Source organism: Chaetodon auriga, chromosome 10, assembly GCF_051107435.1.
Source record: "Chaetodon auriga isolate fChaAug3 chromosome 10, fChaAug3.hap1, whole genome shotgun sequence".
Lineage (NCBI taxonomy): Eukaryota > Metazoa > Chordata > Actinopteri > Chaetodontiformes > Chaetodontidae > Chaetodon > Chaetodon auriga.
This window is the reverse complement of record NC_135083.1, coordinates 10938980-10962035: the sequence shown is the minus strand read 5'-3', so window position 1 is coordinate 10962035 and position 23056 is coordinate 10938980. Positions and strand designations below refer to the sequence as shown.

The window sequence follows — 23056 nt, the reverse complement described above, 5'->3', positions numbered from 1 at the left end:
TACCTGGAAATCAGAATTGTAATATTGTCATTACCTGAGAATTAGCTGTTTGTATCCACAGAGTGAGCTCTTCTACAGAGTCCACTGTTGGGACATCAAGTCATGGATGAACAAAGACAGGCCTGCATGTGAAAGCAAAAGCCTGAACATAGGCCCACATGCAACAATAATGCCTGATAAAAGACTCAGGACAAAGAAATAATGCCAATATCCTGCCAGGCCTTGCAAATCACACCTGAATATCAGATTTGGCTTGAATCCAAATCCCGGTTTCCAATTGGATGGGAAATCAGTGGAATCCCAATGAGACGGGAATCCCCACCTCACCTTTCCACTGCAATGTGAAGTTGCTACAAAAGGTGTATCGTTCCTAATCAAGCATTTGTATTTTAACTAGCCTAGGCAACAGTCTTTTAATTGGTGGATGAACAATAGACTGTTTGTGTTCACTGAACACATTTTGATCCTGAAATAGATTGGTTGTTTGCGTATCTGGCCATTTCACTTAACCTTCACAAGGAAGACATGGATTAACTGTTTTCTTTCAATTAAGTTAACTCTCAGCTGTTTCCCCCGTTGCCTACGAGGACCAGCCTGCCATTGAACCTCCCAAGAAGTGACACAACAGCCCTGCCATCGTCTGAGCTCAAACAAATGCCAGTTGGATTGAAACACAACAATCGCTCCTGAAGCGATCTCAAGTAAGAGGCTTTTGTTAAATGCTGTGTGTTACTTTAAAAGTCCTGTTGTTGCTGTTTGAGATATTGCAATCGTTGTACTTGCTGCTTGCTTCAGTGCGCTTAACATGGGATATTGATTGCGTTTCCCTTGCCGTTAGGCTATGTGTTGTGTTAGTTGTCTTCTACTGTGGTAAAGGCGGTAAGATGAGCTAAGTTAGAAGACCTGTCCTATCTGAGTTCACACCCCAGGTTTCTTTATGATAAAAAGACAGTTATTGTGTCATTATGCTGCAGTTAAGATCCTTTTTGCTTTGCTGTCAGCACCTTTTCCCTCTCTCTCTCTTTTACTAACCCCCACACACATACATCCTCGCACCTTTACAGGCATTCGCACACAGATGCAGAAAGCGGCAGTACAACTCAGCGTTGCTCCCCACCATCTTGTGTTCAGAGATGTGGAAACACACCTTCCAGTCCTCTCCTCGTATCTTTTTTAGCAAGCCTTGAGGTCTTGAACCTCATGTGACACAGCCCCTAATGTGCCTTCTTCATTTGCCGTGGTAACAGCTAGCTGTGGGGGTTAGTGCTTGAATTCAACCCTTCACTGTTCACCTGATAAATGTAAAATGGTATTTTAAACACTGGCATTTTATGCAAACAACACTTTGTGGGACTGTATCAACCGTTTGTTTAAGTGAGAGGTGCCCCGTTATTATTGATTCATATTAGTAATTTTATTTAACACACTAGACTGGTCCTTTAAAATCACACTCCAACATTTTTTCTGCTCAGAAGGCACCTCGTATCACCAAGCAGTGCACTTCAGATAAAGAAAGCTTTCAGATTACATTTGTTCAGACCCACCTATAAAGAAGCAAGATATGGAGCATTTGCAACACACACTCTCTCTCTCACACACACACACACACACACACACACACATTACAGTCAAAGCATGTGACCTGAGTTCATAAAACGACAAAATCCTTTATATCAGGATGAGCTGTCAGTCACTCAGAAACTGTATTTTGTGTTACAGAGAATATAAGTCCCAGGAGGCACATTGAAAGGGCTATTGCTCAATCTCTGCTAATGTCACTCTTACCCATTCAATCACACTTAGCTCTCAAGGTTGTTGTCTCTGGAGCCACATATGCTACCATTGATCAAGGACCCAACCTTAGTCATCCAGCGCTTTTGCTCCTGTTAATCACATTTCCTGCCTCCCTTTCCCTCTCCGCTTTCCACTATCAAAGTAAAGGAAAACTACAGAAAGTACAATGAAGGGTTACAAAGATATTGGTAAAATAAGGAGACTTGAGGATGAAAGTGTAAATATATTATGTCTCTTCATGCTTCTCCTTTGCCCATAAGATTCATTTGAAATGAACACAAGTTGAGATATTCAACACAGAAGCCACACTGCTTTCCCACTTGTCTGAGGAGGTAAGCAAGTCAAATGCTTGAAGAAAGATTTGCAGTTTTCAGTATGTCACTCAAAAGACCATTGAAACAAAATTCACTCAACCTGTGTAACTAACTAAGAGGGTACAACTTGTGGTAAACCATTTGTTATTACTCTCAACAATATGCCCCATTGTAAATACAGCATCTTCTACTGAAGGTTCTTCTGATATTTATGGTTTCAAAGGAATGAACAGAAAATGAACAAAAGCAGAGTTACCAACATGCTAAATCAATCTGTGAAAGAGCATAAACATTACTACTGCGACCCCAAGTGAGGCCGGGGGTCTTTTCATCTGGTTTGATGTTAGAAATAAAGCAATTCAGATCTACTAAACTCATGGAGAGTACAATGAATCAAGTATTTAGGTACTGTAGTCTGCTGCTCTGCACGAGGATATCATTGAGACAGAACAAAAAACAATACACAGTGGGGCTTGTGTTCCTCTTTTAACTGTGAACTGATGAACCCACGAATGCCATGGAGAAAACAAACTCATCACATAAATTCTTTCATATGAAACACAGAGTCTTTTTGAGACTTTTGTCTGACCATAATAAACAATCTGTTTCACTCACATCATAAACATTTAAACCTTCTGAAGCAGCAGGACATGCTGATACTGAATCTTGTAATTCCATTAGTACAGCTTTAAACAGTTGAATTGCATCTTACTATGGCTTTGATGCTACAAGTATCCCCATATTTCTCTGATTAAAGGACTACTTCAAAAACTTCAAGTTAAGATATAGAGTGTTAACTGGTGAGCTTTAGAAAATATTTTATCGGAAGTGCCTTTCGTTTACACCGCGACGGTGCCGTCAAGGTCTGAAACCGCAAAAATCTGAAGACGCCTTCCAGAGTGCAGAGTTTTGAAGACGACTCGGGTTGTGTCTAAACGGCAAGAAGCGCAAAACCACGTCGCGTCACGTCACGTCGCATAGCAACTACACCTTACGTCACACTCAACGCGCCAAGCCGGTAAAACAACAACAAACAATATGTCTGACTACGTGGATCCCACCGATGTTCAAGCTGTGCTAGCAGCTGTAGTCAACATACAAGAGTCATTTCAACAATTGTATAGAATGTATACGGATACTATAGGCGAACAGAGACGTGTATACAATTACATGTGTCAAATTTTGGATGCCCCAACACGTCGTAGGCGCTCTATCACAGTACCACCTAGCGGCCTGGCATGCATATCCAATCGAATTCGCCCACTTTTGCGTCTTCGTATAAACAAACAATTCCTGCTGAGAACGCTCGTCTAAACGCGGATAAAAAATTGAAGACGACACGCCACTTTTGTGTCTTCTGTTTTCATCGCCTCCATATAAACGTAGCATTAGAGTTGCTGTTGGGCAGATTTATCATTACTTTTTCGCCGTTTTCCCACCTTTTTCAGTCTTTATGCTAAGATAATCTAATTAGCGGCTGACCTTACTATATATAAGTGAATGGTATTGAATTTCACCTTTAACTCTTGGAAGTAAGCAAATAAGCATATTTCCCAAATTGTTGAACTATGACAACATACATATTTAATTTGTTTAATCTATAATATCTGCTTTTGGGAACTAAAGCGTGATATATGTTATTATGTTTATGTTTAGGTAACTCAAAGTACTTGATTAAGAGACAGCTTGTTGCCTTGCTTAATGTTGCTTTTTTGTGTTTAACTCTTTAAATTTTTAATAACTTTTCCCTAAGCTTTATTGAAGACATTTAGTGTAACATAGGCACACGTTAAGTGTGGTTTACTGCCTTGTTGTTCCTCATTAAGGATGATTTCTCAGACTTAAACATGTAAGAAATGGCCTGCTTGATCCTAATACTGCATGTGCAATATTCAGTATGATACTGATATACCTTATTCCTACAACATTTAGTCACAAATAAATATAAACATGAGAAAAAAGAGGCTGGGTTAAACAGAGAGAAATACGTTGTAAGCAGAAATTCCATCTAGGAATTGAAACAAGCCCTTGAAATATGGACTACAACTCCACTGTGAGTCCTTTCTTACACATAAACTCAGCGTTATCAGCTTTGTATTGAGTGTCAAATGAGTTCAGCCAAAGGAAAATCCTGAAAACATCCACGACATTTCAGTCAGCTAATGACACAGTGAGGACATTAAAAAGTGCTTTCCTTTCTTTCTGTTTTATTATTGCTATTTAATCAGCTGATCCACCCTGTCATTTAGTTAAATAGTTGTTAGTGTTCCACCCCAGGATGCAAAGATGCTTGCTCCACAAGAAGCTTTCATCCCCTCTCAATTTACTGATACCATAAAATTAAAATATCAGTGTTAATGCGAATGAAATAGTTGCACACGCACAATAATGCTAATTTTCCGCACTAATTGCACCTTCATATTTTTTATTTAAATGTAGTACAAAGAATCATGGCAGCTATTATTTTGGAATGTACTGGCACTTTTTGATGTATAATTTAATCTATTGCTAGCCTGTTGAGTCTTAAGGATTTCAGTTGAACACTACAATTATGCTTAATGGATAATTAGTTTGCAGATAGGTGTTACAACAGACAGTAAAAAGAAGTCTAAAAGCACATTGGGTTTCATCATGATAGGTGAGGTAATAGTCACTTTAATTTGGGCTGAAATCGTCCCAATTTAGGTGAAATCATAGATGTTAGTTAGGGGGACAAAGAGTTGACAGCAGGGAGAGGGTTTACTTCGTTTATCATCTAAGTTTATCATGTCAGTATGCTTACATTTGATTTTTACAGAAGACACTAAGTGTAGCTGAGACTTTTGTGAACTCCATTCGGTTTGCAGGTATTTGGGCAAAAAACAATGTATTGGACAAATAAGAAGTAAAAAAGAAGAAGACATAAGTTGGCTTGATGATGATGCCAGAAGAAAAGTCAGAAGATGACCAATTATGATACATATTTTAGGAATCATGAATGTCTGTACCTGAGGTTATAAATCAAATGGTGCTTGTTGTTGCACACAAAGTATGCATGTAGCCACCATAAATGGTAGCATAGATGGAAGCAGCATATTAAGACATATTTTGGCAAAATTATAACTGAATAGATGGACATCCAAGGAGCAGGTTATACTGTGGGGTTGGTACAAGATGTATGTGTATGTTTCCATGTAAACTAGTTTCTATTGGAATCCATTGTAAATGGGATTAATTCAAGTCCCATGACATGTTGACCACAGCCATTGTGCTCTGTGAAGAATGAAACTACAAACTTTTAAATAAAGTTTACAGCTTTGCAATTGAACTAAAACCTTTTTTATCCTCGATTGATTCTGTCATAAAGGCCATGAAAAAAAGCCTTTTAGACTGCCATAACTTTTTCTTTTCACTCTTCAGAGTTTTCCAGTAAAAAGATGCTGGTCATGTCTATGACAGCACCAAGCTCTGTCGTGTGGAGAAAATCAGAGCTACGTGAGCCTTTTTCTCCATTCAATTCAGATGTTTGAGTGAGCTAATGAGCTCTTGTGCTCAGTCTTCTGGATCAAAAAACAAGCTAATTGTAATTACTCTCCAAAGACAACAAACTGAATTACTTTTGTGTTGGCTGACTGTTTTAATAAACATCCCAGCTGTTGTACTGAGCATGTGGTCAAGAACTCTGTGATGTTCCAAAAGATAATTTCAGGTCTGTAGTTAAGAGTCTGATGAACTGTATTGTGTCACATGGTGTGAAAGCTTCTGTTATTTTAATCTACATTAATTCTCAATTTCTCCATGAGAGGAAGATGTGGCAAGAGCACTGGATTGTAGTACATGTCCAGGATTATAGGATGCAATATTTTTAATTGTCTCTAATTGAAAGTTTGGTTGGAGAAATATCCAACATTCTTAGAAAGTGCCTGACAGTACAATGATTTCAAAATTTACGGTAAAGCTTGTGGCTGTACTTGAGCTAAATGCTCATATCAATGTGCTGACAATGATAATGTTTTAATGGTATAATGTTGACCATGTTACTTTAGCACTCTTGACTCAAGCAGTACACTGACAGTAGAACATTGCCATCCCCAGAGCCACGCTGCTGGCGTCACCAGAAATTCAAAGGAAATTGTGCATGAAAATGAGAGCTTTGGGCTCAGACTAAGCAAAAGAACATATGGGCTATTTTCAAAAAATATATGTTGTTGAACCAATTTTAGATCTTTTCCAAATTGCATGTGATCATCATACCAAATAGAAATTTCATCATCATTCATCCGTTTTGTAAAAGGGTGATGGTGTGTTATGTTAAAATGATGCAGTGAAAAGTAAAGGTGTCAAAATCAATACTGGGATTTCCACAACAGGCCACACCTAATTTATTTGTGATGCCTGTTCGATGGACTGCTGTGATGGATTGTGAGTAGACAAACATGTGCATGCTAAAAACCTCCAGGAGAGATTCCACAAAGTGGTGGCAGGATGCCAATGCTCACTCACTTGACCACTAATTTTAATTGAATCCAACCAGAATGGAGATGTAACAACTCTAACAAAATGTTTGCACATGTTCCACTCTTAATTTCAGTCTTCTGTTTTCTAGCACACAATCTGTAGCTGTCGGCTGGTCCAGATAAAGAGAAAGGGCCTTTTCTCAACAGGGTGTCAATTTCTCTGCAAGACAGACTACATTTAAGATATCAGCCTGAGTGTTCATTCAGCATCAGAGGAAACTGACTTTTCTGTGCTGGTCCTGGATGGGGCTGATAGACAGATGGGTTCTGGATCAATTCTTAAACTGACAGCGGCAAATGAATTAATTGTGAAAGGTGGAAGGAACAGATTAGAAAAGAGAGTATAGACAGCTGTCCAAAGTGGGCCGGCAGGCAAAAGTTTCCCAACATGACGTTTGATTTGTTCCGCCAGATGTTACGAGCGAAACACAATTATAACTTGCAGCTTATGCCATTTTATTTTTTTTGAGGTGAAAATGCTCTTTCAATATTTAGGCTCCCTGATTATTTATTATTTTTCATGATCTGAGCATGGCAGGCAGAGTGACTGTTTGTGCAAGAAGTCAGTGAATTAAGGGAACTTGGGATCCTAGTACCAGCATCTTAACAATACAATAAGCGCTTTTGGCCCATGGCCCCCCATTAAGTGTCATTTTTGACCCTGCAAGGGAAACCTTTAAAGAAAATGGTACTGCAGCAAAACAATAACAACAACAACTTTTTGATCAATTAGGCCAAATGAAGCATCACTCCGCCCCCTTAGGCATGCAGCTGGATGTACTAAAATTAGCTTTAGCACAGCAGTGTTGGTCTCGTCACCGAAGAATAATCACTTTAGGAAACAATTTTTCCGTTCAGTCTATAATTGTCTCATGCGCTCACATACCACCCTGCAGCCACTGGATGACAACAAACAGGCTAGAGTCACCAGTAGTACCAGAGCTGGACACAAACAGTAGATTGCATGTGAATGCTGTCAGAATGTTGTGTTAAATGAAGCTGTTATTTCCTATTGAGGGAGAGTTTCAAAGCATTTCCACTTCAGAGGATTGTGGGAAGGAACGTTTCTGTGCAAGTGCTTCCCTCACACTTGGTGACTGGAAAGGATTCAAAATACATACACAGATAACAGAGTGCAATAACAGAGATTAGCATCACAGGTCGTTAAACAAGGCTAACAGTCTACTGCCACCCAGTCTGACGCTGTGTCAGACTGTACTAAGGCACAGCAGTGCTAAGGGCTAAATGTTAGTGGTCAGTATTTGTCCTCTGGGGACCATGAGTATTTGTACAAGATTTCATGGCTATCCATCCTGTAGTTGTTGAGACATTTCAGTTTGGACCAAAGTGGCAGACTGACCAATAGGCTGCAAGTATGCTGCTCACGAAAAGGGTGTGAAGGCCTGAAAAGCTAAAGGAGTAGCTCAAACACTGACTCCGAGGTTGTCACAAGAAAAAAGCCATCATGACTCCTTCAAAGGGGGTGTTTATCCTGTCACATTTTATGTAGGATGTTTAGGACTAGTTCATTTAAGGGCTGTTGACACTATGCAATATGTGTTCTGGAAATCAGAAAAGTGCCTATGCACCAGAGATGGAGGTAATGGAGGGCTGAAGAGGGCTTGAGGGCATCTCTGCTAAGGGACTCATCATCTCATAATCTGTCCAGTGCCACAGGGTGATCAATTTTCTTTTTCCAACCACAGACAGCCAGTTCAAACCTAACACTCAGCAAAAATGGAATTGCAAGCTTTTCACATGATAACCGACATAACAGTGTATCTGAAATAGATGACTGGTTTCATTCATCTTTTAGCCTTTCTCCTTCCCCTTCTCTCCAATATTAAGAGGCATTTTTTTTCCAAATGTAAATGAGTACTACCAATACTCCTTCAGAGAAAGAAACCCAATTATTACATTCAATACATACACTCCCCCAGCCTACTTTACATAATGGTGCTATGCGATGTAAACTAAGACTTTGTACTTCAATCTGTTGCTTATGCAATTATGTTTCGTAACCAAATCTGTCTACGTTCTTCTCTCCGCTGTCTCAATCTGTCTTCATCACTTTGTGACACTTCACTCACCAGGCAATTTTCTGAAGGACACTCTGTCCCTTGTCTCTATTTTGCTTATTGCACTCTCAAGCTCCTCTGCACCCCTTCAGTGCTTCATTCATCATCTGCATCTAATCAACATATGCCTCCTGAATCTGCCCTTGCAACTTTCACCCCCACCTGTACTGTCTTTTTTCAGTAGTAGCCTAGTAGTAGTAGTATATCCCACTGCAACAGCAATACAAAAAAACACAACAATACAGTAGGAACAAATGAAAACTGTATTCAATGCAGACACCAATAGACAAACATGTACACAAAGTCTGCAGTTATGTCATTTGCTAACATTAGCGCAAAACATAAAGCACAGCTGAGACTGGTGGGAATGTGGTTAGTTTTGCAGGTATTTAGCCATAAAGCAAATATTGGATACAAGGGGATTGATAATGACACTAAATAAAAAGCCAGGGAATCACCAAAGTTATTATAATTCATCCTAAAATTCATTCTGAATTTAAGTAATCTATGTTAATATGCACAAATGTCAACTTCATGGTGGCGCTAAAGAGGAAAAGTCACTGAATCATCAAAATCAGGAAGGTTCATCCATCAATATGCAGAAAAATTTTCATGTCACTCCATCTAATAATTATTAAGATTTTTCAGTCTGAACCAAAGTGGTGGACGGACAGACCAACAGTGCCATCAATAGACCTGTTAGCATGGCTAAAAAATCAGTATCCTATTACTTTGTTACATGTTTTCATATATATTAGCAGTGCCCAAAGGACTGGTCCTCCCTCAGTGTATTTTCTACATGACTGTGATGACGGACGGAAATGAAAGAGGCCCAGGCTATCCGATATTTTGAGATTTCATAAACAAACAAGTTTCCAAGCAGCACAGTAGGACAGAGTAAACCATCAGGCCACAGATATCTTCATATTCATAATATTCACAAGTGGGGTCAAAAGTGAGGAGACTACATAAACAACCACTCTACTCCTCATAATACTGTGTTTATTTTAGCATAGCCTTGCAACACATTTACGCTCTATTTCCTGTTTTAGAATTGGGAGCAGTGAACAGCGAACAACAGATTTTGAACTTCTTTGTGTAGGTTTTAGTGCTTCCATAAAGTTCTGCATTTTATAGGTTCCTGCAAGCTCTTTCAGTAATGACATTTATTGTACTTTCCTGAGCATTAAAATTCATTCCTGTTGCCCTCAGAACTGACCTCACAATAATTCACTATAACTTGGTTGATGATGTATGATCTCACCATACTGAAGGCACCTGTGGCTTAATCCTTCAATATGCCATTTAGGCTCTTAACTTCTAGTCTTTCCTCAAACATGAGCACTCTTTCCCTGCGCTTTCTCTCCTTGCATTTTCCTGCCAGAAATACTCATCTTCCATCCTTCAGAGACATCTTCTCCTCTTTTCCAGATTCAAAATATGGTTGATGTGCATCCTTTTTGTTGCACTTCTTTGATAAAGTCTCTCATTAGACAGTGGCATCCTCAGATCTGGCAAAATGGCATAATCGTAGGTGTTGTGAGGGTGGGGCTGGTGGGTGATGCTTAGGAACTGTGTCAGACAGACATGAGAGGCAGAGGACCAGAGGGAGAGTCAGAGAGGGAGGCTGTGATGTAATCTTTTCACCAGACAAAGAAAGTCATGTAAGATATGAGAAGAAGAGACAGCAAGTGATGTGGCCTTTTCTGCTGACTTCAAACCAAAATCCACAGAGATGTCTAAATGAGGCATCTCGAAGTTAATGAGACCGGAGGTCGTGTGTGCATAAAACATGCCGTGGGAGTTTGCCGTATCTGGTTTTCATTTAAATGTGTGTGAATGGATGAAGGTATTCTTGATTACGTATGTTTGATCTTGCAAATATGTTTGCACTAATGGCCTCTCTGTGATGCTTGAATGGACTGGGGGAGGATTATGAAGGAGAATGGATCTTGACTAAATGACTTTGTTGCCATTGATGCAACTTTGAATTAGAGTTACTGTACTTTGATGACGGCAAAGCATCTGCTGTAATGCTGGTGGGAAAGCAGTTACACAATCATCACAGTGGCACAGGACTGCAGCAATCACACAGAACAAATGAGGGGAAAAAAAATACCAAATGCAAAAATTCACTCTCAACAAAGTCATGAAAATGTGTTGAAGGCCGTGTTATTTCAGTGTTTTTTTTGTTTTGTTTTTGTTTTTCCACCACTCTGGGAGTAGCAGTACAGGCTGCAAGCACTTTGACATATTGTCCCCTTATAATTGATGTGGCAAACAACTTTAGCATTCATTTGGAGTCTTGTCTCTACCAAATTAACAAATAAAAAGACCAATATTCAGTCTTTTAATTCTGTTTTGGTCTACACCAACTCCTAGAGCAAATTGGCTTTTTAGCAGCTAAATACCTGACTCTGCTCACCTGCTAGTCACTGCCCTTGTCTGTGTGCTGTTTGGTGCTGCGGGGGTAGTGTTAACTGGAAACAGCTGCCTGCTGCAGCCAAAAACAAGGTTGATGAGAGTAGTGAGACTGAACCAACACCAAAACAATGAGCTGAATGATGTTAAAATGCTCTGTGGAGCTGAGGAGGACTGCAGAGTCATTACATAGCTTCTATTTAGTACTTCTACTGGGGATTTTCTTTTAATATGCACTCCAAGTTAAGGGATTTTGGTAAGTCATCCTGGTAGAAGATGCTGTGTATTTATGTATGTATGTGTTTGTATGTGTGCAGACGTTAGGACATTATACGGTTTGTCTAAAAGAACTAGTAGAAGTAGAAAAAAAAAAATCATTGAAACACATATCTGCCGACCCACAGTGCTTCATAGCACAGTGAGAGGAGACAACAGGATGCATAAGATGACACCTAAGAAAATGTTCATGAAACAACACTCTGCATGCTCCAGCTGTAAAAGATGTGATAATTGGTCACAATCAGTGACAAGTCAGCATTACTTTGTCACATGTGCTGAATAAGTGCCAAAGCCTGGTTAAATGACTAACATGTCACACCTGTGGAGACTGTAAGCATATTTTAATATTAATACAGAATCACATTTACAGCTACATGACACTTTGTACAGTAATGTTGTCATTCCATGATAGTTTGGTAAGCCTTAACATGGCACGTTCTGTCCCGAGGCACTTCTTATTTAAAAAAGTCGCACGCATGAAGTAGATGGCCGTGTCTTTGCCAGTGGAATTTATTGTGTACATGTGTGTCTGTGTGTGTTTATTTGTGTGGTGTCACTGTGTAAGAGCGTGTTCATGATGTTCTTACAGTCTAAGCTGCGAGTGACAGCCTTATACATAATGCACACAGTACATGAGGATAAGGATAGCTGACATTTGGCTGCTTGTCATTCAGGATATATCTACCCTGGGGAAATGACCATGCTCACAGTTGATCACACAGGGGTATTTATACACACACATATACTGTACAGACGCCTAATCGTATTTCCCTTCAGGGTAATGTAAATGGCAGATGTCCCTGTCAGAGTCAAAGGCTCCATTCAGCTTTGAGGCAAATCACCCAATCTCTGTGTAACATCATTAAACAATTGTTCAGCTTCCCATTTGCTAACATATTATACAATTCCCTGTATACTCTAAATGCAGTATGGGTTCAGAGAGGTTTCATTACATGCTGTTAAAATGTTATTTTCACGGACACATTTAAGGGCATTTTTTTAACGTGACATTCCAATGAGGCAGGCGTGGATATGGGAGCCCAGATAGCTTAGTGTGTCAACTAAAATTAGGCAGAACCCTGGGTAGCATGATAACATTACTCGCAGGACCACACACAACCAGCCCATTACACAAATTCATGTCGTCTACTGAAAGGCACACAGCGTCGCATAGACACACACGTAACACTCTGGCGAGTCATGGAGAAAGCAGCTGCTGGGCCGGGGCTTACTGTCGGAGTCACACTTTTATTTTTAAACTGGCTGTTCAGTGAAACCAATATCAGCTTGTCACAACAAAGCATTTAAAGGGATGCTTGAACACTGCCGGTTTACAATTTTCGGTCCCATGTGGATTCTCTTATGCTTTTTCCTTGAGTTCATCTGAACCTCTGTTTTAATTACATAACAGCATTCTCACCGTGTGTACATTTGTTGTGAGAGCGTCGAGGGGGGTGATGAGGGGAGGCTGGAGTTTTGTTTGCGTACGCATTTGCAAAGATGTCAATTCAGTTTGAATCTGATTAGACCTGATTTAACGTGGCAGGATTTAATGAACCCGAGACTAATTACTTATGTTGTACTAGTGTTCGTAATGTGGATGAAGATTTAAACCTTCAGTCTAATTATAACAAAGATTTTCATACTGCAACATTTAGCAGAAAACACACACATCCTGCCCCTGCTGACAGTGTCAATACTGCATCAGACTTTAACACTCACTTTGCATCCATTTTGCTTTATGCAGCTGTGACATATGACAAGCTGCTTGATATCATACAGGGAAAGGGGGTTGGATGTGTGGTGGTGAAAGAAAATACAAATGAAACTTGAAATTGAAGCCTGAGGAATTAAGACAAATGCGCACCCAGTCATGAGCTTTAGGCTGAGAGTCAGAGCTGTAATTGGAGTGGGTGAGGTGGTGGGTGATTATGGTAATGTACAATTGCCCTTATCGGAGAAAGTTGTTAGCACTTGCCCTTAGTGAAATCTATGCATGCAGTATCCTCACATCCCCATTTGGCATGTGGGAAATTGAAGAAGCATGCAAATTACCGCCATGAGTTGCTATGTTGGCATTAATGGAAACACTGAAACTGGACGCTGGCTGTAAGTAGCTCATTCCACATAAGGTAAAGTTGCAGTTAGGAGACAAAGCAGGTGACGAAATTAATGTAAAATTATTCTTTGTTTTTCTTCCACAGACTATTTAGTGCTGGCGATGGCGATGGTCACAGCTGTTGACAATGTGATCTCAGCTCTCTGTCAGCTGGCTGGAAATTAACCTCACACCCACCAAAACACAGAGAGTGAGTGTGAGCAACATCACTGCAGCTGTGCTGGCAAAAGATTTAGATAAACAGTGTGAAATAATGTCACAAATTGTAGATTTGCATTGTATCACAGAAATTATCTTCTCAATTAGCCGATCTCTCACATTGTGTCTGAAAAATAAAAAGGCCGTAAAATGTGGTATTTAATGAGGACATAATCTTGAATGGGAATTGGACTGTATTTATAAAGCGCTTTTCTAGTCTGATGACCACTCAAAATGCTTTCACAACACAAGCCTGCATTCACCCATTCACACACAGTCATTACGATCGTTATCCATTCACACATACTGTATAACGATGGCACAGCATCAGGAGCCATTTGGGGTTCAATGTCTTTGACATGTAGACTGCCGAGGCCAGGAATCGAACCACCGACCTTCTAATAAGTGGACGTAGTAGTGCAGCGTAGTTGTAAAATTTGCTGTTTCATTCATTGTGTGACTTACAGTCATGTTTGGACTGTGTGTCTTTTAGGAATGGCAATCAGATTTTTCTTTAGCAGCTGTGAGAGCGTCTTTAACCTGTAATGTTGTTTCATGAATATTTTAAGTCACTCAGAACAAACAGATACCCACAAGCACCACACAAAGCAGCACAGGTTACCAGAAAAGTACAAAATCTTTAATCCGTAACAAGCAGATGTCAAAACCAGGTAAATAACCTTGGCCAGGCGAGTGTCCGGGGGTTCAGGCAGGCAGGATGAGGATCAGGCAAAGAGGAAACACTGACAGCTGGAATGCTTCTAAAAATGAAAAAGGCAGTCTGGTAGAGGACCAGTGCAAGTGGGACTGGACAGAGTTAATACCACTGAGGTAATCAGGTGAGTGAGTGAAGTGGAGCAGGTGAGGTGATGAAACAGGGGGGTTACGGGGGTTAAGTGAGGGTAGGAGGGTCTGGCCGGGTCTGCAATGACAGGAGAGTTTGTAACTGGGAGAATGAATGAATGTATGGCAGAGAGATCTTGGAGGATTTGTGATATATGTGAAATGGTACATTAACTTCTATATGGAGCGAAAGCCGTTGAAATTTCCAACCCACCTCCTCATTTTATTACCAGTCATTAGCCGGTCATGGGAGTCAAGACACAGCATGTATCATTTTGTTATGGGCTTCCCTTTATTCTGTAGATTCAGCAAAGTGTATCCACAAGCTCGGATTTTGCTGCTGTCCATCTGGGTGAGTCAGTGTTGGGAATGCCCACAATTGGCAAACTGGATTTGACAACTCCTTTATCGCACACGAATGATGGAGTAACCTCCAGGACGACTAATACCCAGATTTATACTTAATATTTAAACAAACTCCAGCTACAGGTTGTGTACAGAAAACATCAAGGACTATTAAAAATTGACTTGTGCTAACGGTATACGCAGAATAGCAAATGTTAACATAAGCGGACAGAAGTGAACGAGAGAGCTCAAACATATTAATCAAGCTGCTGAAGTCACAGAGTAAGATGCTGTATTACAAAGGACACGGCACTGCAGGGGAACAACCTCTGACCCGTCCTCACTAGACGGCAGACTGATGGCTGAGCAGGAAAACAAATCATTAATGGTTTCTTTGTGTGCTTGCTCTCATGTCCTTTCACGAGACGCAAAAGAGCATGGATAGGGGTACGGCCAAGGCATACGTGAGGATTTGGAATGACGAGGACAGTGAATAAAACAGTACTTTTTTCTTCTCCGCATAAAGGACATATTGTTTTTCAAACGTAAAGGCTCCTTTGTCAAACAAAGATCATTTGCTGTCTTTCAGTTTGGGTGGTTAAAAGCTCTGTGTGTAATCTATAGACCTCTTGACAAGCTAGGTTGGTAGCTTTATATGATCAAAGAGACAGTGAAGACTGGAAATTAAAACATTATTTTTCACTTATAAAGAATGCTTTGTGCTCTACAAGTCACCACCAAGGCCTTGTCCCATGACTCCTGTTGATTTCTACAGGTATAAGATGCTCGGTACCAACCGACCCTGGAACGCTGGAGATAAAACTTTCTGATAAAGAGAAAGTCATAATGACTGCTCTGTTTAAATGTGAGGACACTTACTGTCTCCCAATCACGGACAAAGTGTGCTTTAAAAAGTGCTCTTTGCAAAATCTTAATCCAACTAAAAAAACTTGTGCGGGGGAGCATTAATTCATAGTTGCTCTGACTCTTATTTCAACTAAAGCAATCTGTAAGCTCATTTAGCAGTTTTATTATGAATTAATGGATCTGTTACTTACCCGGCTTGATTCTGAATATGCATCTCCAGCTTATTCAATCCTGGCCTCTGAATTCACAAATCAGAGAAAACAATCTCATAAACAGTAAAGTGAGCCAGTCCTTAGAGGACCAAACACACCTGTGGGAGCAGAAGGTTGTAAATTAATGAGATAGCTGCTGAATCCGTGGGTTCCCATCACAGCGCTAACCTTTAGTCCGCATCAGGAAATGCCATGTTCTCCTGACCCTGACATCTGCATAATAAACCCCCGTTTCTCTCATCAATTTCCACCCAACTCACCAAAGCACAATTCAGCCGTCTTAGCAATAGGCCTATATTTACTGCATGCAACCCTTTGGTGTGCATAATTCACCTGCCACACTGTGCATAAACTCAAGGAGCAAAAAATGATACCCGTAAAGAGCAAACAGCGGAAAAACACATTGCATAGGTAACAAGGGTTATGCAAGCTCTCAGATAACTCCTGCTTCTCCCTAAAGATGTTCACGCTGCCGCTGAGTCCTGGTTTAGCAGTGAAAGGCTTTAAATCCCCCTACAGGAGAGAACACCTCAAGAGAAGCCCTTTGATAACACTTCAAGGACAGAAAAGACTTTTAATGGACCTACTTTAGTGACAGCAGCATTGAGTGTGCACATTTTCCTCAAAGCGTGCAATCCAAACACCACACGTAGTGCAGAAATCTAATCTATTAGTTGACAGTTAATAAGGTAAGCATGGCTAAAACTAATTCATTATAGTACGACAGCATTGTGATATAGGTGTTTCTCTTATTTAACCTACCATCCCTGACATAAATGGCATGGACAAAATAATAGAAACACACACTACAAACTGCGGCCTCCAAACTTAACATAAAGTTGAATCAACTCTGCCATTAGAGTGATGGCTCGAAAACCACTAAACTCTCAAAGTCTCTTGGAGTTTGACCACTGTAAAGTTTTCCAATCTGTCCATCTGCTTCTCTGCCACCATCTCCCACAATCCCCAAGCCACCACTCTGCACCGACGCCACTGCCAGGAAACCATCTCCATGAGAATGTGAGAAATGCTTTTCTCACCACCAACCTGAGCTAAACTTATCAAGTGCCACCTCTAAATTCTTACCAATAATTAAATAAATTCTACCTCTCTACCTCTTTTAATCGCTGCTTTCAGGTTTTGCCCTCGGATTGAAATATACCATCTCGGTTGCTCCATCACACTGTGGCATTTTGAGCATCTACCTGCTCGATCATCAAAACACTGTTCTGTGTCTGCAGTTAGTAATTAGTTGTTTGTCTAAATGTGTGCACTGATAAAGTTATATAAAGTTCAGTTGGCCTGTATTTAATTACTCTCTTTTGTGTCACTTGCACTGTATAAATTTTTTCTACCCTGCTCTTAATTATATTTATTAGTACAAAGCAGTAAAGGTTACAGCTAGGCAATGTTTTCCTGCTGGCAGACTTGTTCCATTATGCAACAATCACAAAACGGTTGGCATAAAGTGAATTAGTCTCGATTTAAAAACTGAATTGTCTATTGTCAGAGAGAAATAAGAGCAGCAACCGCACAACCACATAGAACCACAAAAAAGTCATGATGTTTAATGAGCTTGTGATTATTTGTGCAAACCGCAAAAGCAAAAGCATTCCTGTAAATGCATGTGTATATCTGCAAGCATTTAAAAGCCAAACATCATGCTACATCCAGACAGGTATATAATAATCTTCTTGAGGGAAATATCAACAATTCTTGACCAGCTATCACATTCCACATTGCATATTATAATACTTTTATAGCACAGTGTTTTTTACAAGGTACAGGCAGTATTTGGCTCCAACTTGGCAGAAGAGAGATAACAAGCTCCTGTTCTCGAAACAAGACCTCTCACTTGTTTTCTCGTTAATTTAACATTCTCTTTCACTTGGGAACAAGAATGCTTCTCTCTTCAAATGATCAGTTCTACCATATCTCACGCTGAACTCCTAACAGCTCTTTAACCCATGCAACATGATCTGAAACCTTGCATCTGAAGTTGCAGTACACTTTTGCGGAAACACACACGTGCACAATCTACAGTGACGCACAAAACAATGTAAACTCATGGAAAAAGTCTTTCCAGTCAACAATCAGGGGGCAGCTTGGTTTCTGCCAAACCATCAGAGTCCATCCAGAGTCCAAATGATCTGCATTTCAGTTGCAGCTCTACCGTGAGGTAGACTATGGTCCATGTGGAAATGTGGGTCTTATCAAATCATTAGGGTTTCCATTATTGTCCTGCAATTCTGCTCACGTCCAAGCATGACTTGTTTGCTCTGCCATTAACTCAGGCTGTCCATGCAAGAATTTCCAATGTTACACTGGGATTGTTTTGCAATCTGACACCTTGGACATGGTGCTAAAGTTTCTGCATTACATGTCAGTCTTTAGTAATACACAGCAGCATCTGTATGCCAAAGTAATAAAGAAGTGTCTCAGTCTCCCTATCCCTCCTCTCCAACCACATGTGTTTCGCCCAGGCTTGCTTCTCACCTGCACCTTGTTGCCAAATCCACCTTCACTGCATATACCAGCCAAGATACTTTGCTCCGTTCCTTCTCGTTTCTTTTGTTGCATTGTGCTTTCGTTTCCTGAATGTTTATCCAAACCTGCATCTACCTATTTACCTGTCAACCAGCCTGCCTTCCAGTGCCTGTGAGCTTTTCGTTAATCCACTGAAATCAACCTGCTGCCTCGGCTGTCTGCATTTGGGTTGAATTCTCTATTTCTTGAGCATGACAATAGCAAACGCAAGTGTCACAGAAATGTTCTTTCGTTCCTCATACATCAAACTGTACTGCACAAAATCTAGTAAAGTAGCTGCTGAGGTGGATGTCTCAATAAAAAAGCTTTTTGGTTTCTTGTCAAGTTAAAGAGTTAAAGACTCACCCCTCCCTTCACTCTCTTTTTCAGGTCTCTCACAGAAAGTGGAATAAGCTGGCACTCAGGTGAAGGACATCATGTCAGGTACAGTAGATGAAATGAATGAAAGTAAATTGACCCAGATTCACAGTCAGAGGTGTGGTTTGTTTCATAAGTCAACGGATGGACAACCCTCTCTGCGTGGTGTTATAAAACAAGTTGTTCATGGAGGTGACAAGTACATGTGTGACTATCTACCCACACTGAAACTATAATGAACATTCATTATACAATCCTACTCACTACGTCAACAACCTCTTCCATTCATGTCTGCGTACAAAGATGACAATAAGGAGGCGTTTTCCGAGTGTGTGTTTGAGTGCATCTTCACACTTATGAGTACGTGCTCTGCTGGGCTCCTTAACCATGACCAGTCACTGCTGTTCCGGCGTGGTAGCATATTTCACATATGTCGATTGACTTAATTTGTCCCTGCAATATGCAGTGGTTTATCCTTCTGCCCCCTTTATTACACATGACAGCAAGCATTAGAGACGAGCAAAGAAAGGAAACTGGTATTATCTGGAACAGCACAGCTCAAATATGATGTAACCACCAAAGACCACACACAGCTGGTTCTTACAAAGCATCACCTTCCTAACTCAAAGATACATGGGAGTTCTCCTTCATTTTGCTCCATGAACCTGATTAATAGTGGACTGAGCCTTTCATCCACACTGCCAACGCCGTCCCTCCCACACTGATGAGGAAACTGCTGCTGACGACAACACCTCCACACTGACACACAGTGTGGCAGTTATATGACATCCACATGCATTCATACACCAAATGTACAGCACACATGGAAGTGTACTTTCATGATACTGCAGGGGGACAACTAATCATCAATCAAAAAAAAAAAAAATCACAATTGACTGGAGCCCAAAATGATGATTACTTCAATTAACCTGATTGTTGCCTTAATTAATTAATTCATAATTTGGTCTATAATAGTGAAAAGTGCTCCCGAAAAATACTTACAGACGACACCTTTAAAATGTTGCATTCAATCAAACGTCCAGAAACCAGAGATGTTGAATTTCTAACGAAACAAGACAGATATAAGCAACAAGTGCACACATTTGAGAATCCATAATCAACGAATATTTGCCATTTGCGCTTGTAAATGTATTTAAATCATTATTCAGTTTTCAAAATAGTTGCTGATTAATTTTCGGTTGAATGACCGCTAATTAATGAACCAACATTACAAAACCCAAAGATATTCCATTTACAGTGATTTAAAACAAAGAAAATCTTCACATTGTAGAAGCTGGAACGAGCAAATGTTTGCTATTTTTACATCATGATAAACATAAACTAAATAAAACATGTTGGTGATGAACTTTCCGTACATAACTTATTGATTCATTGACACTTTCTACACTAAAACACAACAGAGCTAGAAATATGAGAAACCGCCTCTTGGCCAGTTCAGCTTTGCAAGGACTGTGGTTCTATGTCAGTCCCTATTTATTATCCCACATTTCCGTTTTTTTACTGCAAACAATCTAATAAAGGCACAGCACATACAGAACAGTACTGTACAATATGTTACATATTTTTTATGGCTTTGCGATTTACGATATTGTTTTACTCAGTGCAGTCTTCTACTTTATTACAGGGTTCTGTGGTTGGATTTTGATTGGCTTTCTGTGGTCCTCCTGAACATCATGTGAATCAAAAATAAATTTGGCAGAGAGAGGCGGGCATTGCAGATTCCCTCCAGCAATGCTGGCAGTAGTGCTTAACAAAGCTCGGTCTCTCATGTTGGATATTAGATGTGGATTGCTTGATTATTATTAGGGCTGGCATGGCAAGTCTAGAGTATCACAGGATGTTTGAAAGCTGGTCCTCAACCTAGTGGGGAACATATGTATTGCATGCTCTCCACAAGAATCAGATAATATAAGATAAGATGAGATAAGATAAGACTTTGTTGAGCCCACGCCAGGGAAATTAAGTCATTATAGCCAGCAAATATTACAAAATGCTAAAAAAAAAAAAAAACAAAAAAAAAAAACAACAACAGTGGCACAGACGGGTCAAGACAAAAGATGGTCTTGTGTAACACATCAGGCAAATCCAGTCGTGTCCTTCATGCTGCAACTCAAAATTAAAATCACACAACTGGTTTGATTACTGAGCCTGAATTGTTTGTTTTCATTAAAGCTCGAGCACTGTGTTTGTTGTAAAAATATTTATTCCTGATGTGATTAATTTAAAGCCTTGAAGGCAATCAAATCTGAATCAGTGGTTTATGCAATAAATACCATGCTTAAATCACATTAACATCTATTCAGGTCAGGTGTCAATTCAGTCAGCTAATCAATCAGTGTGTTTCGTATATGATTATCCTTAGAATGACTGAAAAATCACCCAAATGCTCAGAAGCTGTTAAATTCCAGTTAAATGCCATTTGAATAGCATGTTGATGCCCATGAAGTAGCTCAATACGCATGTCAAGTTATCATGGTGAACAATGTAACGTACATACAGTGTAATAAGTGTGAGCGAGCAGCAAAGACACAGAGTGCTTCAGATGGTTACGGTCCACATTTCAAAGGGAAGTGTGTATTTAGGAATGCCTGAGGCTGAAGGAGACATTTGATTATCCCTATTTGTGTTTTATGAGACAAGCGCATTCAGTGCATCCTCCACCCTCCTCTGAGTGGAGGAATGACAGGCAATAGCAAGTCACACATGGGGCAGAGAACCACTTTGTTGCCGGCAAATTACATTTCAAACATTGTACATGATTTAACAGCACTTTCTATCATGACTCACCACATCTATAGGTAATATTATACATATACTTAGTGTACAATGAAGGCCTGTCTAATGTGGTCTGTGTGGTAAATAAAAACATTATGCCATGGCTAATGCAGTCCACATGACAAATTCCAAGTATCATTCACTCAATAAACTTACAGTCTCACAGTCAACATCTTGCAGACAAATACAAACTCAAAACCACAGTCTGTTGAAGCCACATGAAAATAATCAGCCAATTGCATTTTGCTGCTGTATCACTGTGAGGCAAAGGCATAATGTGTAATAACGTTATGTGCAATAAGTAACATGGACACAAGAGCCGGGAAGAGATAGCATAGGGGTCACAACTTGATATAGGCAAGTCTATTTGGACATAAACGAGGTCAGACCTGGCACAACAAACAATGAAACAAGAGCCTGGGACAAATGCAATGTGATCTACTGTGCTCTACCTCCAGTTTCAAGCTTGTTTTGCTCAATTAACCACACATGCTTGCATAATAAAACTTTCATTAGGGGTAAAAACACAAGTCACAGGACAACACAGTCAGCCTAACCCTTTTTTTCTGCTTACCTTAATGAGAGGGTATGCCAGAGATGGCTGTGGATCATGGGTGTTGAGTCAAGTCCAGAGCAAAGCCGGTCAAACCTTCACCCATGCATTGCAGCACCATAACCAGGGCAGCTGAACACACACTTATGCGCAGCCACTGGGACACTCTGGTGTGCGCTACACACTCAGGCACTCCCTCACACAGGCTCTGAGCGAGAGGAATCACTCGCAGTCGGAAGCAGCCCGACAGCTGTGCTCAGGGAGATCCAAGAGGCGACAGATAGAGGCAGACGTGCTGCTGGTCTCTGCTCTCTCCTTCTCTCTCTCTCTATCAGCCTGCAGCTCCCACAGTCCCCTCTCTGTTGCTCTGCTCTCTCTCTCTCTCTCTCTCTCTCCACTTAAATGTCTTTCTTGTACACACATGCATTCTCCACGCTGCATCTCTCTCTCTCTCTCTCTCTCTCTCTCTCTCTCTCTCTCTCTCTCTCTCTCTCTCCCTCCCTCCCTCCCCTCACACACTCTTTTGCACACACACCACTGCCAGTCCTTTTTTTTTTTTTGTCTTCACACAGCATGCTATCATTGTAGTACCCTGCATGCAGAACATCTTTCAAAGGGGTTTAATATCTCAACCAGTCTTGTAGACTTATCTTTCAACTGTCTGTTTGACAGACCATTCATTCCCACATTTTTACCTCAATCCCTGGACACAAACTCATGCACTGTCTTAACAGTATTGTTGCTTTAACATGCTCAGTGGACCCCTAATAAGCATTTTGTTGCACTAGAAAGATAGAAACACTGAAGGGGGAAAGAGCAAGACAGAAAGATAACATT

General features: G+C 40.3%; 1 protein-coding gene across 1 annotated transcript in view; it reads right to left on the bottom strand.

The window, feature by feature from the left end:
* opn7b (opsin 7, group member b) overlaps positions 1-22600 on the bottom strand; it is a 54599-nt gene extending 31999 nt beyond the window's left edge. Inside the window, exon 1 of the mRNA XM_076742081.1 lies at positions 22241-22600. The gene's annotated coding sequence lies outside the window, so the exon portion shown is untranslated. The remainder of the gene's footprint in view (positions 1-22240) is intronic.
* Between the last annotated feature and the right edge of the window lie 456 nt (positions 22601-23056).